The 16,637-nt window shown below is 40.6% G+C and overlaps 1 pseudogene; it reads left to right on the top strand.

The window, feature by feature from the left end:
• LOC149262110 (nuclear pore complex protein NUP58-like) overlaps positions 1 to 16,637 on the top strand; it is a 28,851-nt pseudogene that overhangs the window by 4,460 nt on the left and 7,754 nt on the right.

Here is a 16,637-nt window from a genome sequence, read left to right as displayed (position 1 = left end):
CACAGTAAAAAGCCAGTTAAAAGCACATGCATGATAATTCTAATAACTTATTCAAAAATACAAAAAGATGTTTTCTTCAGGTAGAGGTAGTCTAGACACATGTATCTTACCTTCATAGAAAGTAATGGCATCTCTCTCTGTAGTTTTCATTCTCCTCTTTGCATCAGTAGGACTAGCTGGTAGAATTAGGGTTTGCTAGGGTTTGTGGTTCTTTTTGGCTTTCAGTTTCTTTCTGCAAGTATATTAGCTTCCTTTGAGTTAGCTTTCATCCATCAGTTAAAAAGCTTCTTCTAAGAGCTCATAGAAGTTGGCTTAAGCCCCTAGCGGACTTGTGCCAGCTGACCAAGTGACAGTTGCGGCAAGAGCTAGTACTTGTGCATACAGCACCGTCGCTTCCAAGTTTGTTACGAACTACCGGGTTGATAAAATTAAAGAAGGGAGTCCCAGGAGTTGTAGCATTATTGCTACAATACTGGAGCCCACCAGTAGGCCTCATATGTAAGTGCACAGGAGGAGCAGATTATTGGCGAAGTTGGTCATAGTATTCCACCTACCTATGCAGCAGTGGACAATAAGAAGGTAGAACACCAGGCATCTATCATTGAGATGGACGGTAAGCTTTGTGATCAAGTTATTTCTATTTTAGTTGACCCTAGATCTAATTATAGCTATGTTAGTCTTGACGTGGTGGATGAGTGTGGTTTTAATAAGGAATTTCATGCAGAGTCTTGGTTAGCACAGTTGGCTACAAGTACAAAGAAGCGAGTTCATCACTGGGTAAGAGCTTACGCATTTGATTTGAATGGTATGCCTACAGGAGCACATTTTAATGTATTACCGTTGGGGTCATACAGTATGTTGTTGGGCATGGATTAGTTGTATCTACATAGAACCAAGGTAGATTTCTATGACAAAGTTATCGAGTGCGTTGATGGAAATGGGGAACCAAGAGTCTTGCAGGGTAAGAAGAAAACCACATCATTTAGGATGGTGACAACTATGCAAGCAAAGTGTAGCTGCAAAAAAGGGTACAAGATATTTTTAGTACACATTTCTAGCGATAAGGGTTAGGAGGATGAGGATGCAGATGTGTTGAACATATATCCAGTGTTGCAACAGTTTCAGGATGTATTCCCTAAGGACATTACAGAGCTTCCACCTCATAGGGAGGTATAATTTTCTATTAAGCTAGTGCCGGGGGTAGCTCCAACATCGAAATCACCTTACAGGATGAGCACACCTGTGTTGGTTGAGTTAAAATTGCAGTTGAAGGAAATGTTGGACAAGGGATACATTAGGCCAAGTGTATCACCTTGGGGTGCACCAGTATTGTTTGTGAAGAAGAAAGATGGAACTCTCATATTATGCATTAATTACAAGCAGTTGAACAAAGTGACTATCAAGAACAGGTACCCTTTGCCGAGGATTGATGACTTGTTTGATCAGCTAAAGGGAGAAGCAGTGTTCTCGAAGATCGACTTGAGATTTGGATACCATTAGGTATGCATCAAAGAGGAGGACATTTACAAGACTGCATTCAGGACCAAGTATATGAATTATGAGTTTGTTGTTGTTCCATTTGGCTTAACTAATTCTCCAGCTACATTGATGTGTTTAATTAATAGTGCATTGTGTCCATATTTGGATAATTTTTTTATTGTGTTCATTGATGATATACTGGTATATTCTAAAAATGAGGAGCATGCCGAGCATTTAGTATCAGTGTTGAGGTTGTTGAGATAGCATTAGTTGTATGCTAAGCTCAACAAGTTTAGTTTCTTTCAGAGTAAGGTACATTACTTGGGACATGTTGTCTCCAAGGAGGGAATTGCAGTAGATCTATAGAAGATAAGGGCCATCGTGGAGTGGGTAGCTCCTAAGAGTGTGGATGAGGTGATATGTTTAATGGGTTTGGTAGGATACTATAGTAGGTTCATTAGGAACTTCTCGTAGATTTCTTATGCTATTACATAATTGCAAAGGAAAAGTAAGAAGTTTGAATGGACAGAGGAGTGCGAGCTATCTTTGAGCAACTTAAGTAGTTGTTGACACATGCACTAGGGATAAAGATTGCAGATTTGGACAAAGAGTTTGTGGTATGCACAAATGCTTGCAAGAGAGGGCTTGGTGGAGTCCTTATGTAGGATGGGTAGGTGGTATGTTATGCATTACAGAAACTAAATGAGCACAAGTATAATTACCCGACACATGATCTTGAGTTAGTAGCAATTATACATGCACTGAATATGTGGAGGCACTATCTTCTTGGCAAACAGTTTGTGCTTATGAGTGATCACATTGGGTTGAGGTATTTGTTTGACCAGCTGAATATGAATTCCAGGCAGGCTATATAGTTGACCACAATCAACGAGTTTGATTTTTAGATCAGGTACATTATAGCTAAAGAGAACAGGGTGGCAGATGCTCTCAGTAGACGAATACAGGTACATCACTTGGAAGTTTTGATCTCCTATGGGATGGAATTATAATATAGGATCTTGCAGGTAGGACAACAAGATGTCAGGTAAATGGAGATTGTGCACAAGTTGTGGTAGGATGATAGTTTAGGTATAGGTACATGTACAAGTACATGTAGTGGTACATGTATAGGTACATGTATTGTATAGGTAAATGTAAATGTATTGGTATAAGTACAGGTGGCAGTACAGGTACAGGTACAAGTGTAGGTGCACCTGGCATGGACTATTGTCTTACAGCAGATGGATTGGTCATGACCGATACAGGATATATGTACCAGATAGTAGTGAGCTAAAGAAGGTGATATTGAGGGAGTTTCATGTGAAACCATATTCGGGAGTTTATCAAAAGACATTGACTACAATGAAGAGATATTAATATTGGCTGAATATGAAGAGGGGTGTAGTAGAATTTGTGGCGAGGTGTTTTGATTATCAGCGAGTGAAAGTAGAGTGTAAGCACCCAGGTGGACTGCTACAATGGATCCCGATTCCGGAATGAAAATGGGAAGCTATTTTCATGGATTTCATTATAGTGTTTCTAGGGATAGTGAAGCAGCATGATTCCATCATGCTCATTGTATACATGTTAACAAAGGTTTCACACTTCATTCTAGTGAAGTCTACATTCTCAGCTAGTGATGTAGCACAATTATTCATCGAGATGTAGTTAGACTACATGGGGTTCTAAAGAATATTGTGTCAAATGGGGATGCGAAGTTCACTTCCAAGTTTTTGAAGGATTTATTTGTAGTTTTGGGCATAGATTTGGCCTTCAGCATAACTTATCCTCCACAGAAAAATGGACAGACAAAGAGGGTCAACATGATATTAGAGGACATGTTGAGGATGTATGTGATGCATCAGCAACATAAGTGGGAAGAGTATCTCCCTATGGTAGAGTTCACATAAAACAACATTTATCAAGTCACTGAGGATGAGTCCTTTTGAGGCATTTTATCGGCAGAGTTGTAACACTCCCATCAGTTGGAGTGATCCGATTACCAGGGTGTTGATTGGACAGATATGTTGACAAACATGGAATAGGAAATGCAAGTGATCAAGAAGAATCTAAAGGTAACATAGGATAGGAAGAAGAGTTATGCAGTAGGAACAGGTTGTTCAATGAGTTCCAGGTTCAAGAATAGGTGTACTTGTGCATCAAATCGAAGAAGAGATCCTTGCAGATTAGATTGTGTGCCAATATGGCACCATGGTTTTGTGGACCCTTCAACATTGTTGAGAGGATTAGGCCAGTAGCCTATCGACTTTCACTGCCTTCGACAGTGAAATTAAATGATGTTTTCCATGCATCTTTGCTTAAGAAGTATGTTAAGGATGTTGATCATGTGATTGACTAGTCTGTATTGCAAATGGAACTAGATGGAGAATTCCATCCAGATCCTCAGTGTATATTACAAAAAAAGGTGCTCATGCTCCGAAATTGAGAAATCGAACAAGTTATAGTGAAATGGAAGCACTTTGGGCCCGATGAAGCTACATGGGAGATGGTGGATCAGATGCGGGCCATATATCCTTCCTTGTTTTTTGATTGAGGCAAAGAAACTTGATATGGTGGTGTGTTATATGCTTTATGGTGGTTTGGTATATGATTTATAATGGTTTGGTATTTACTTTATGATGGTTTGGTATTTTCATTATGGTGGTTGATATATGCTTTATGATGGTTCAATATATGTTTTATGATGGTTTGATATATGCTATATGATGTTTTGATATGTGCTTAGATATGATGACTAGTATATGTTTGATATATGTTTTGGTACATGATTTTGCATATGTTTTGGTATCTATATTATGGTGATGTTGCTATATGTACTAATGTGTATGGACGTAAACTCTATAATAAGCTATTTTATAAAGCTCCACTATGCAGTATGGGTGTCATGTCATTATGGTATCATGTGGTTATGTTATCATGATGTTATGATGACATATGGGTTGGCACTCAGCAGGATGATCATTGTAAATATCATAATGAGTTATGTTATAAATCTCTACTATGCAGTATGTTGTCATGTTGTCATGATGTTCTTCTCTTGAGTAGATCTTTCATTGTAAATACTGCATCGATCCGTGTTATAAATATCCATAAGAAGTATGTATTATTTTAGTAGGTTGTTGAGGTATATGAGTGATTAAACACTGAGGATGGTGTCCCTCAAGAGGAAGGGTTCTGTAACATCCCTGGTGAAATTTTCATGTAATAAAAGTTAAAAGAAATAACCATGGATGAATGGCATACTTACTCCAAGCTGAATGTAGGGCAAGGCATCCTAGGGGGTGTTCATTTGGTTGTTTATGGCTAAGGAAATTAGCAAAGGCAATGGCTAAGGCTTTGGAAAGAAAAAATGGAATTTTTGGTACAATTATTTATGAAAATAATGGAAATTAGGAGAAAAATGTGGTGAAAAGTCACAGGTTGCATGTGAGGAGGAAAATGAAGGAAAATAATGGAAAATGAAGAAAATAGTGGCCTCATTCATAAAAATTCTTCTGAGGATCAGTTGGTATCCTTTGGTCAATTTAGTTTTGGAGCACTCCCATTATTCTCTATCTCTCATACTCTTGGATACATAGAATTTTTCTTAGAGAACTTGGGAATTGGAGCAAGAAATGCCAAGAAGGAAAGAGGAAGCAAGGATCAAGCAGGGAAAGGCGGGATTATCCAGCTACAACATGCTTCATTGCAAGTATCAACTTGCATGTGTATTTTCGTTTCTAGATATGGAATTCATGGTATTGCATGTGGTTCTTTTCTTTCATGGTATGGGTTTTTCCAAGTGTGACAGTGTTTTCAACCTAGAATTTCTATTTCCAGATAACCATGGTGTGATGGGGTTTTCATGTTTGGTTGAGTTGGATTGCCAAATGGATTCGAAGTTGAGTGAGGTGGATCTTTGAAATGATATAACACATGGCCTAGTAACCCCTGAACGATACTGTGGGTTGCGGTAAATACAGATTTTGTGTTGCTGCGTATGGCCAAGGAATCCTTGTCAGTGAATGGCGGGATATACGGTAAATCCTAAAGGTGGTTTGCTCTCTATTGGGCCTAGTAATCTCGGGTTTGGGATATTTGGTAAAGCCTAGAGAGTGGATCTCGGTTTAGGACCTAGTGATTTGGGTTTGGATTGTGATAAAGCTTGAGAGACTAGGAGACAAGAAAATTCCTCACTATGTAGGTGGAGAAATCTGGTGGCATCCATGCTTGTTTAGCCTAGTGATCAGGTGGAGATCATGGTAAAGCCTATTATAATGCATTAATTGTGTTTTCCTAGTGATCTGGGATGGATTACAGTAAATCCTGGTTTCTATTAATGAGGGTGAGGTGGTTTAGCCTCAGTATTCCTAGTTGAGTCCCACATTCATGCCTAGAATATGGCATGGGGGTAAATGGCTAAAGAGAGATTTGGTTCAACCATTCTATGGTCAGGTGGAATGTGGTAGCCCCATCTCCAGTTGGTTTTTTGCATTCATTAATGAGAAATTCATTCCCTTGATTTTCAAGTGAAAATGTACTAATGTATATATGGATTTTGATGGTTTATATGTTTATGGTATTTAAGGTCCTATTTTGTTGGTTATATGTACATTTTGTGATAGCAGCTATGTATGGCTCTCAACATGTTTTTACTTGTACATGAATGGATAATGTGTATATGACCTAATAGATGATAATGCAGCAAATGGCATGAGGGAACAAAGGTTCATAAAGATTCTCAGATAAGTATGAGATCCCTACACTTAATTTTGTTGTTTACACCTATAGGTTACATGTTTGTGATATGTTTGATGAAATGCCTTTCATGGCTAGTAGGGGTATGGTTAAGGTCTTGATCAACTTATTACTTTTGCATCATCATTTCCCTGTACATCTCCTAATACTAAGCTATCATTCCATTCTCGACAGTGGCCTTGGGTATGGGCCTAAAAACTTGGCTTAAATCCTAGGGCTGCTGGCACAGAACTGGTAAGGTTGGTCCAAAGTCGCTGGCATGCACACCTATGAGAACAAATTTAGGTCTCTGGTCACTGCCTTTCCTAAAGAATGAGAGAAAATATGCCCTAAGAGGTCCAGAACAATAGTGGGACCCGGGGATAGGCTGCTGAGTGGATGACTTGTCTCCTAAGGGTTATGTTGACGATGTTGGATGATTGTGTGTAATGTTTCATCGATTCCACTTCCTTGAGGTCACATAGGAGGTCGAGTCTGATCATAGTAGACTCTTGTCTCATGTTTACCCTGGTTAGCATGGTTACTTGGGTGGATGTGGGAGGACGGTGTTACATTACAATTAAAAAGTTTCAAATCCAAAATGTTTTGTCCCAATGAACTTTTGAGACCCTGAGTCGAGGGATATTCTACCAAAAAAAACTAGCCATGTTACTGCCTCTAGGAAATTCCAATCAAGTTACCTTCAAAAATATATTGAAAACGATAAAGTTTTTATCAGAGACTAGTTACTAAGTACAGAACATTAGTAGTCACTTGAAGCATGTGTATAAAGGTAGAAATACTTTCATATAAGCATGATTTAATGGTAACCTACATAAAATATTACCAAAAGTAGAAAATTAAAAAAATAGTTCAGCGGGAAAAACCTATATATTTCAAACATGGAGGAAATTTGAAAAGGAAAAGCAATATCAAAATCCTAATTTCAAGAATTAAGTAAAATGGATCCCAAGACAATTGATGATGGACTTGAATTTTAGGGTATGTTTATCTAGTTCACCATCCTCAAATATTAGTGACTACTACATCCAAGGAATATTTGTACCAGGTAGATCCGCAAAAGAGAATCACTTCCTGTCAGCTCAACCACAAATCCTGACCCCGAGAGTGTCAAGAGAATTGAGATCGTAACCTCTCAATGGTATAGGTGTGTTACCGATAAGGACTTGACCAACTAAAGTAATCCTTAGGGCTAAGTTTAGTGTATGTTTATATTTTGTCTTTTGTATTTTTATTTTGGTTTTTACTTAAGGTGGGCATGGGTAGTGTGGTAAAAATGAGTTACAGAATCATAAACAAACATTTAACAGGGGTTAACCATAGTCAAGCCCCATTTCCTGCATTTTGTTTAATATATTGAAGATTCAACTGAATATCTAGTTTGGGAATGATATTTAGTAATTCAGGTAATTGGAAAGATAGTGAAGAGAAAAGATTGAAAGCCAAAAATAAAATATACCTAAAAAATTTTGATGCCTCTCATTTCCCTCCTTCAGTTGAAAGTGTTTATGAATTTATAGAGGTCGAGCTTGACCATGGTGGGACCTCCAAGTATATGTCAACGGTGAAACCTTAACTTGCTGGTGTGACTACACATATGGGTATGAAGATGCCTTGCTAAATATTATTATCGATTTCCAAAAATAGCCACCTCGAACATGATGAACATGATGATGGTGGGCTCGGCATTACAAAATTAGTAGCATTAGCAACAGCATATTCACCTCTTCTCGACAGAGAAATATCCGGTTATTACCAAATGAAGTGGGTTAACATCCACCCAGATTCACAAAAACGCCTCTTGCAAATCGAGGAGAGAATTATGGAGTACAAGGATGAAAGTGAGAGGCTTGATCAATGTGTTCAAATTTATGTTACTTCAGCCCTAAATGAAGGTTTTGATCTTGATTTTGTTTGTATATTGTAGGAAATTGGTGTAAGGCACACAATGTTTTCCCAAGGAAAAAATCGTAATTTCCATTATATAGTATATTGAAAATGGCATGTTGTATCTACTGCATATGAATCATATGCCTAAAAAGAGGTGGTCCTATCCACTAGCCAGTGTAATTTCATAACATAGCATGAATGTTCATAGAATAAAACAAAAATATTGGACATAATATAAACAATATATAGATTTGTTAGGCAAAAATATAAAGCAATAGTGTTTTTCAATGGATGTTGTGGATCATGTTGTCTCTTCTACTATCTAGGGCTGCTCTATAAAAGCCCTGTGATAATACTAATATGCATTATGTCCCTGTTGTTCCTAAATCATAATTACCCATTTGGTTATTGCATGACAAGTTTGGAGTCCCCAAAGATCTGTAATCGACTGTAATAATTTTCAAGAGAAAAAATAAGGAGAAGTCTAAGACTGTTGAGTTCAACATAATTATTGGTGCCCCTGACGAAGCCCATATTTAGTTTAAAAAAATGGTCCTATGATAAGTACAAAAATGTGCCACCACTGTATCCAATAGCTTTTGTAGATGCATCGAAAAAGTCCCAAGGGATTGATTTGTCAATGACTTAAGGAACTATTTGTCGGGTGTGATGTGGACGGTCTTTATTGGGCAGTGGATCCCCCACGTAATGGTTTTGGGGCTTAAAGCCCACAAATTTGGGTAATGGTATTGTAAAGGCTCCGCTAAGTGCATAGAGCGTGAGTTGTAATGAGTCAAGTCAAAGGGTTGCCCACCCAGAAATAATATAAGATAATAGAAAGTGAGTCGGCCTACCCATGGTCCGCGGACCATGGGAATGTATAAATAGAGCAAGGCTATAAGTGTAGAATTCAGGTTTTAGTAAGCTTTTGTTTGAATCTGAAGTGTATGGGTTGTTGAATGCGATAGTTACTCTGAAGCTGTAAGTCTGAGTCGTGGGTCGTAGTAGTAGAAGAGGCTCTGCAGCTGTGTGTGTAGAGGCCTGGTAGAGTTCGTAGTTGTGTGCGCGGACCCTGCAGCTATGTGTGCAGGGTAGGAAGTGGATTGTAACTGGAAAAAGCATTAATAAAGATAAGATGGTTTTAGAATATCACATATCTGTTACTCTGTTTCTGTTTATGCATCTATTTACAGTTTATGATTGCACGCATGTCTATTTATGTTGAATGATAAAGGAAAGCATTGGGCCCACTTAAATTAATTCAAGATCTATAATACTAATAAGCATTGTAAACAGTAAAGAACCATCGTGCTCATCATCCAAGCCCTGCAAAGGTAGTTGCACTGAACAAGCAACTACACGGAAGTAGCCCTGCGTGTAGGATTGGTTCACGAACTTTCCAGACTTCATCAAGACATCCCTAGGGTGCGGAAACCTGGTTCCAGCACCCTCCCATACTACCTCGGGCGAGACCTCAGTCAACACCCTATGGACTATTGCCAAAAGGGTTGGTAGTTTCGGGATTTGTTTGGCTAAAACACTTCTGAACCTGGGTCAAGCCCCAATAAGCCAACAAATGGTTCCGTTGCTGGCACCATGATCTGCCTAAGGGATGTCTGATGTCAGAACACTGGAACCCTAGGAAGAAGGAAATTGAAGATTGGTTGGATCAGAAGCTTCACAAGTTCGTGATTCAAGAAAAAAAAAACCCCATAGATATCTGAGAAGAGGTGGCTGGATCGGTGCGTATATATGGAAATCCATGAGATCTTCTTTACGTCCTTCTCTTTAGAGCTGTATGATTGGATCGTGAGGTTAGTCGATAGCCAGGGAAGGTATAAGCTCGATAAACCAATAGTGTGGACTCCGGAGTTAGTGTGCAAGCTAGAGGCATCAAAAGATAAGATCGCATGGGTCGTAGACCATTGGCTCGATCAGATAATAGGAGGGTTTATCACTGAATTTGTGATAGACACAACTGTAAGCTACAGCGAAGCAGAAAGATGTTTTCTCAAGGGACCATGAGGTAAGTACATCAAATCTTTGAATACCTGGATTAAGATGTTGTTATGTGAAAAACAGGTGATGCGAATACATTAATGAGTGGAATGACGCGGAGTGGAAAGGTCTACAAAGGTATCGAAGGGTTAGGAAACAGTCCTTTAATTTCACCTTCACGAGCGAGTGAGGAAGAGCGTGCTTGGGTTTCTCTGAGGAGTGCGATCAGTTTGATAAGGCAATGCATTCCACAGTTACCATCCCCACTTATGCCACCAGTCACGTCACCTCCTTCACCTCCATCTTTGCCCACACCACCTCCACCAAACCCACCGTTCAGCATGGCGAGCGTGATCAAGCTGCCTGTATTCAGAGGAGTAGGGAACAAAGATCCAGATCAGTTTTGGTTTGTAGTAAGAGTAGTGTGGGAAGCACATGGGGTTATGAATGACAACATTAAGAAGGCCACATTGGTAAGCGCGCTATAGGATTGCGTGCTGACTTGGTATATCAAGCACTCGAATGATCACCCAAATGCAGGAATAGTGGAGATCCAAATCGTGTTGAACAATGAATTTAGCCAGCCGAAATCCGAAACACATTCGATCATTGGATTTAAGGAGATCACAATGCTTCCAGGTGAAACCCCTTGGGATCTGGATCAGAGGCTAAAAAGTACGATTCACAAGGCTAATATGACACTGATAGATGTGTAGCACGGTGCATGGTTTGTGGCATCTTTGACACCACACCTAAGGATGGCGCTGTCATAGCAGAAGCTCTCAACCCAAGCATAAGCCTTGGAAATGGCGATGAGGTTGCACGAAACAACAATACAAGATCCGAGGTTGGGAGTCCAACAAATCCATGCATAGCTACAAAACCTATGCTTGGAGATGCAAAGTTTGAAACAGGATAGGGCACCTCGACCAGAAGTGCACGACGAAGTGTGGTGCATAAAATGTAATGGCTAGGGCCATGATAAGGATCACTGTCCAGTATTCGGGAACTCTTTGGCAGGAGGGGGACCAATTCCATTAAGACCAAAGGCTCAGGTAGGGCCAAGTGTAGCACCCATGCTCTGGTGCGCGATTTGTCAGGTGGGGGGAAGGCACACTACGGACCACTGTCACCTATTGCAGAAGTATACACAGACTCCGCAACAGCTATTTTGTAATTTCTGTAGATCAGTGGGCCACAATGAGCGAAACTGTCAGAGTTATGAGTTGTTGATGGATTGAATATCTGGCTACAGGATGCAAATCGAGGCGTGAGGTTAGGATCTAGCTGCAGCAATAGCGCGCGGTGGATTCCAAGGATGATGATGAGGAGGAGGAATGGGACCCCAACGAGTGCGCGGACAGTTAATCTACTATAATTGCAGAGGACCTAGGCACTACGCGCATGACTGTATGAACCTGACCAGAACATGTTGTCGATACTATTATCAATTTGATCATGAAGCGGTAGATTGTCCGACGTTGATCGCACAGATGTGCAAGAAAGGGGTACTACAACCTAATCTGACTCAAAATATCCAAATGATGAGGTCTGAACCACGCGAAGAAGACCCCAACGTGAACATGGTGCTCAGAAGTGGCATGACCACAGGGGAAGATAAGGGAAAGCAACCCGAGGATGATACATGGGTTCGCAAGGCTCCTATAAAGGAACCTGAGTTTGACTTGGAGCGCGCAAGGGAAATGTTTATGGAAGCTAAGAAGAGCTTCATGGAGGCCTCTACTTTAGGTAGTAAGGATCAACCAGAGCCGGGAATGGATCCTTCTATGCTTACTACCTTTTTAGAGATGTGCATGAAGCTGATATGCAACAACAAGGTGGTTAAAGGATTACAGGAGTTGATAACTAGGTGTGCAGGGTTAGGGGAACCACGCGTAGTCCGGAAGCTAGGAAAGCATGCATTGTGCACTAGGAGGGAAATGCAGTTGACAGTGCAAATTGGCGAATATGAGATGGATCAGGTCATCCTAGACCTGGGCTCAGATGCAAATGTGTTACCAAAGTAGACATGGGAACGCATGGGCAGGCCCATGTTACAGTGGTATCCTATCCAATTACGGATGGTGAACAAACCAAAGATCATGCCCATGGGAAGATTGCAAGTGTTAACAATGGATATCGAAGGTGCAAGCACGCAGACGGACTTTGAGGTAATAGAGATTGTGGATGATAGTAACCCTTACCCCGCGTTGTTAGGGATAGACTGGGCCACAGATATGAATGGAGTCATCAACCTGAAGAAAGAGAAAATGATTTTCGAGAAAAATTCCCTACGCGTAGTAGTTCCGCTCAATCCAGCCGAAGGAGCACGCTATACTGAACCTATGCACGAGGATGACAACGATGATGAGATGGATTGCATCTATCAAATAATGGCGTAAGACTAGGATCAGGTGAACCCGACTGAAGATGGAAGAATCTCATGGGAGTGCGACAGTTCATGTACTTCGGATTTGGACGAAGAAATAGAATGCTGGCAGAACTAGTTGCACGAAGTAACAACGCTAAATTGCAACATGATGATTAGATCACTGTGGTGCGTAAGAACCAAAGCAAGGGAACTGCCAACATATGATGGGGAGACAGGCGTCAATGAATTATTAGACAAATTCGAAAGGACAGTACCAAAACAGCAGCGGTACAGTGCAATGGAATGGGCGTTGTGCGCGACACCCACATGATGGTGGCAAGCACACCAGAAGAATATTGGGAGTTGGCGTGAATGCAGAAGATGGACGCACTTATGGTTTGGAGGTCCCTAGCATTGAATGCAAGCCAGGCAGCCAGGGCGAAGCAGTTTGTGTGCCCACCTATGTCGATGGGTGCAGATGAGTGCTGGGCAAGCACATCACAAGCTAAGGATCACAAATTAGAACCTGATGTGGCAGCAGGAAAAGTGACACACACCACAAATACCCTGTGACGGAGCATTCACAAAGCTACGCAGAATCATGAATAGAGTTTACCTTAAAGCATGCATCCAGCCTTGGCTCGAAGAAGCGTTCATGATCACCACTATGATCGAGGGGAAGCTTGCCCAGATGTAGGACACATATGCGAAAAGGCAAGAGGGTGCCTCTGACGACGATGCATTAGAGAGTCGCGCACAATTGATACAGCAAAAAACGGAGGAATGTGTGGCAGATGTCTGAGAAGCACAGAGATTTCTAGATGAACTTTGCGCGAAGATCACTACACGAGCCAAGTGAATCGGGACAAGTCACGATGTTTGTGTTGGGGGCTTGTTGGGCAGTGGATCCCCCGCATAACAGTTTTGGGGCTTAAAGCCCACAATTTTGGGTAATGGTATTGTAAAGGCTTTGTGAAGTGCACAGAGCATGAGTTGTAATGAGTCAAATCAAAGGGTTGTCCTCCCAGAAATAATATAAGATAATATAAAGTGAGTCGACCTACCCATGGTCTGCAGACCATGGGAATGTATAAATAGAGCAAGGATCTAAGTGTGGAAGTTAGTTTTTAGTAAGCTTTTGTTCAGATCTGAAGTGTATGGGTTGTTGAGTGCGATAGTTACTCTGAGGCTGTAAGTCTGAGTCGTGGGTTGTAGTAGTAGAAGAGGCTTTGCAGCTGTGTGCACAAAGGCCTCGTAGAGTCCGTAGCTATGTGAGTAGGCCACTACAGCTGTGTGTGCAGGGTAGGAAGTGGATTGTAACTAGAAAAAGCATTAATAAAGATAAGTTGGTTTTGGAATATCACATATCTGTTGCTTTGTTTATCTGTTTACAGTTTATGATTATGCGCATGTCTATTTATGTTGAATGATAAAGGAAAGCATTGGGCCCACTTAATTTAATTCAAGATCTATAATACTAATAAGCACTATAAAGGGTAAAGAACAGTCGCACTCATCATCCAAACCGTGTGAAGGTAGTTGCACCGAATAGGAAGCTGCGCGGAAGTAGCGTTACGCATAGGATTGGTTCGCGAACTTTCCAGACTTCATCAAGACATCCCTAGGGTGCAAAACCCTGGTTCCAACACCCTCCCATACTACCTCGAGTGAGACCTCAGTCCGTGCCCTACAGACTATTACCAAAAGAGCCGGTAGTTTCAAGATTTGTTTGGCTAAAACACTTCTGAACCTGGGTCAGGCCCCAATAAGCCAACAATCTTCTTCAAGGATCAAGTTATACAGTGCCTCAATGCGCAAGAAGGTGAAGTTCCAACCAGTGGATGTATCATGAAATATTTTCTTATTTATGCCTATCCAAATTCCCCAACAAACCAATAATGGAATGTTATGAAGTTTATGTGTGTGGACAATATGCAAACAAGAGTTCTAAATAGTATGAATATTCGTACCCTGCCATCTAGAATTAATTGCAAGTATTTGATATAATTGGTTCCATACATGTTGTGCAATGGGACATAATAAAAATAGATGATCAATGGTTTCAGCATTATTCTTACATAAACATCATCGAGAGGGACCGTGATAGGATCTGCGCTGTAAGTTTTCATCAGTGGGGGCCTTATTGTTTAGTAGGCACCACATGAATAGTTTCACTTTTGGAGGAGACTTAAGCCACCAAAGAATATTCCAGCACCAGTATTTTAACTCTCATTCATGGTTTGAGTATATGAAGAGATAAACATCCTTAGGAGTGTATCTACCATGCGCAGAAATGGCCCATATCAGTTCATCTTTCCGCTCGGTGATCCTAACAGGGACTCAGCAAGTGCATTGATATATCTAGTCCAGTATTTACTCCAATGATTAGGGATCATGAGCTCTTGTGTTGATTTCCAAGGTTTACTAAGCATGGACGAATTATCCAGATCTGTGACCTAGGATAGGTATCTAATACCAGTAGTATCCAGGAATTACATAAGACCGAGTGGAAGAGGGTGAACATTTCCACAACTTGACCATGCATCTCTGTCAATTCGGACATTTTCACCCGACCCAATACGCCATGCCAGTCCTTGTTTAATGACTGATATGGAATGAGTGACTGCCCTCCAAATAGTAGAAATGTTTGATAAGTTCCTTATGGGACTGCGGAGCCAATCCAGTGTCGAGAGGGGGAATATATATTTTTAAGCTAGTAGAAGTAAGTATCTACCATCCCATTTTGGATGCAAGTGCCTTAGAAAAATAGCTTAGATCTTTCATTCCCCATCCCCCCCATTTCTTGGGTCTAGAAATCCGATCCCATCTTACCCATGCGAAAGTCTTGCCCTCGTTGCTTCCTCTCCATAAGAATCTGCAACAAATCTATTGTATTTTGTTGATGATACCTTTTGGAATCCAAGCTAAAGCCATCCAATAAACCAATATGGCTTCTAATACTGATTTAATGAGCACCAGTATTCTCACCCTTGATAGCCAACGCTGGTGCCAAATATTAATCATGGCTTCTATCTTTTCCACCAACCATATCCAATGAGCTATATGGTAATTATTGGCTTTGAGTCTATAACCCAAGTATTTAAGACCATCTTCAAGGGTCATATGTCTGTAAGGAAATCATTATTGTGCATATATTCGTTCATTTTGAGAGAAGTTCACTATCGAAATAGTGGATTTGATATGTTTGGACTCCATGCATGTAGATTTACAAAAATTGGATAAGATCTGCAAAAACCTTGAGGAGTCCCTTATGGAACCATCAAGAAATATGAGCACATCATCAACGAATAAATGATGAGTGAAAGTAGTAACATTGGTCAATTTAACCCTAAGGAGGTCCCCAAAAGATCTGGCTTCCGATATTATTCTACTTAAACCTTCCATAATTAGGAGGAAGAGTAGTAGTCCTTTATGGGTTATACCAATGGCTTCATGAATCTGTCGATGATTCAGGAATGCAAATTGCTCCTTTGAGATGTGTTGGGATAAAATGGGTTTAATGGAGTTGGCAATGATTTTGGAGATAATCTTGTAGATACAATTGCACAGGGAGATGGGCCTGAAATCATCAAATGAGAGGGGCTTATCAGATTTGGGGATTAGAGCAATGAATGTTGCATTGAAAGCTTCGTACATTCTGCCATTCACTCTGCATTCTTCAATAGCCAATAGGAGATCTTGTCCAATTAATTCAAAAAAAGGTCAGGTAAAATTCAACAGGCCATCCATCTGGACCTGGACTCTTGTCCTTCTTGAACCATTTCAATACTGCTTCTATCTCTCCCAATGTGACAGGTTTATTCAGATTTTCGATCTCATCTTCGTCCACAAACCGAGGAAATTGTTCGATCACCCTGAATATCTCTGCCATTGTTGCTTCACACGGGGCTCTAAAGAGACGACCAAAGTGTCTGATACCCATATCATCCAACTGGTTAAAGGATTATGCCTCTCTACCCTCCTCATCTTTTAGCGACCAAATGGTATTTGTGGTCTTCCTACCTCTGGCACATTACTGAAAGAATTTTGTGTTATTGTCACCCACTTGGAGCCATATGGATCTACTCTTAAGTCTCCAGGATTCTTCCTTATGTCGTAAGATTATGAGTTTTTCTCCTTC

This window comes from Pinus tabuliformis, chromosome 6 (genome assembly GCF_031772625.1).
Source record: "Pinus tabuliformis cultivar Carrire ecotype Pingquan chromosome 6, CPIR1, whole genome shotgun sequence".
Lineage (NCBI taxonomy): Eukaryota > Viridiplantae > Streptophyta > Pinopsida > Pinales > Pinaceae > Pinus > Pinus tabuliformis.
The sequence above is the reverse complement of the archived record's forward strand: the minus strand, read 5'-3'. Positions and strand labels throughout refer to the sequence as shown.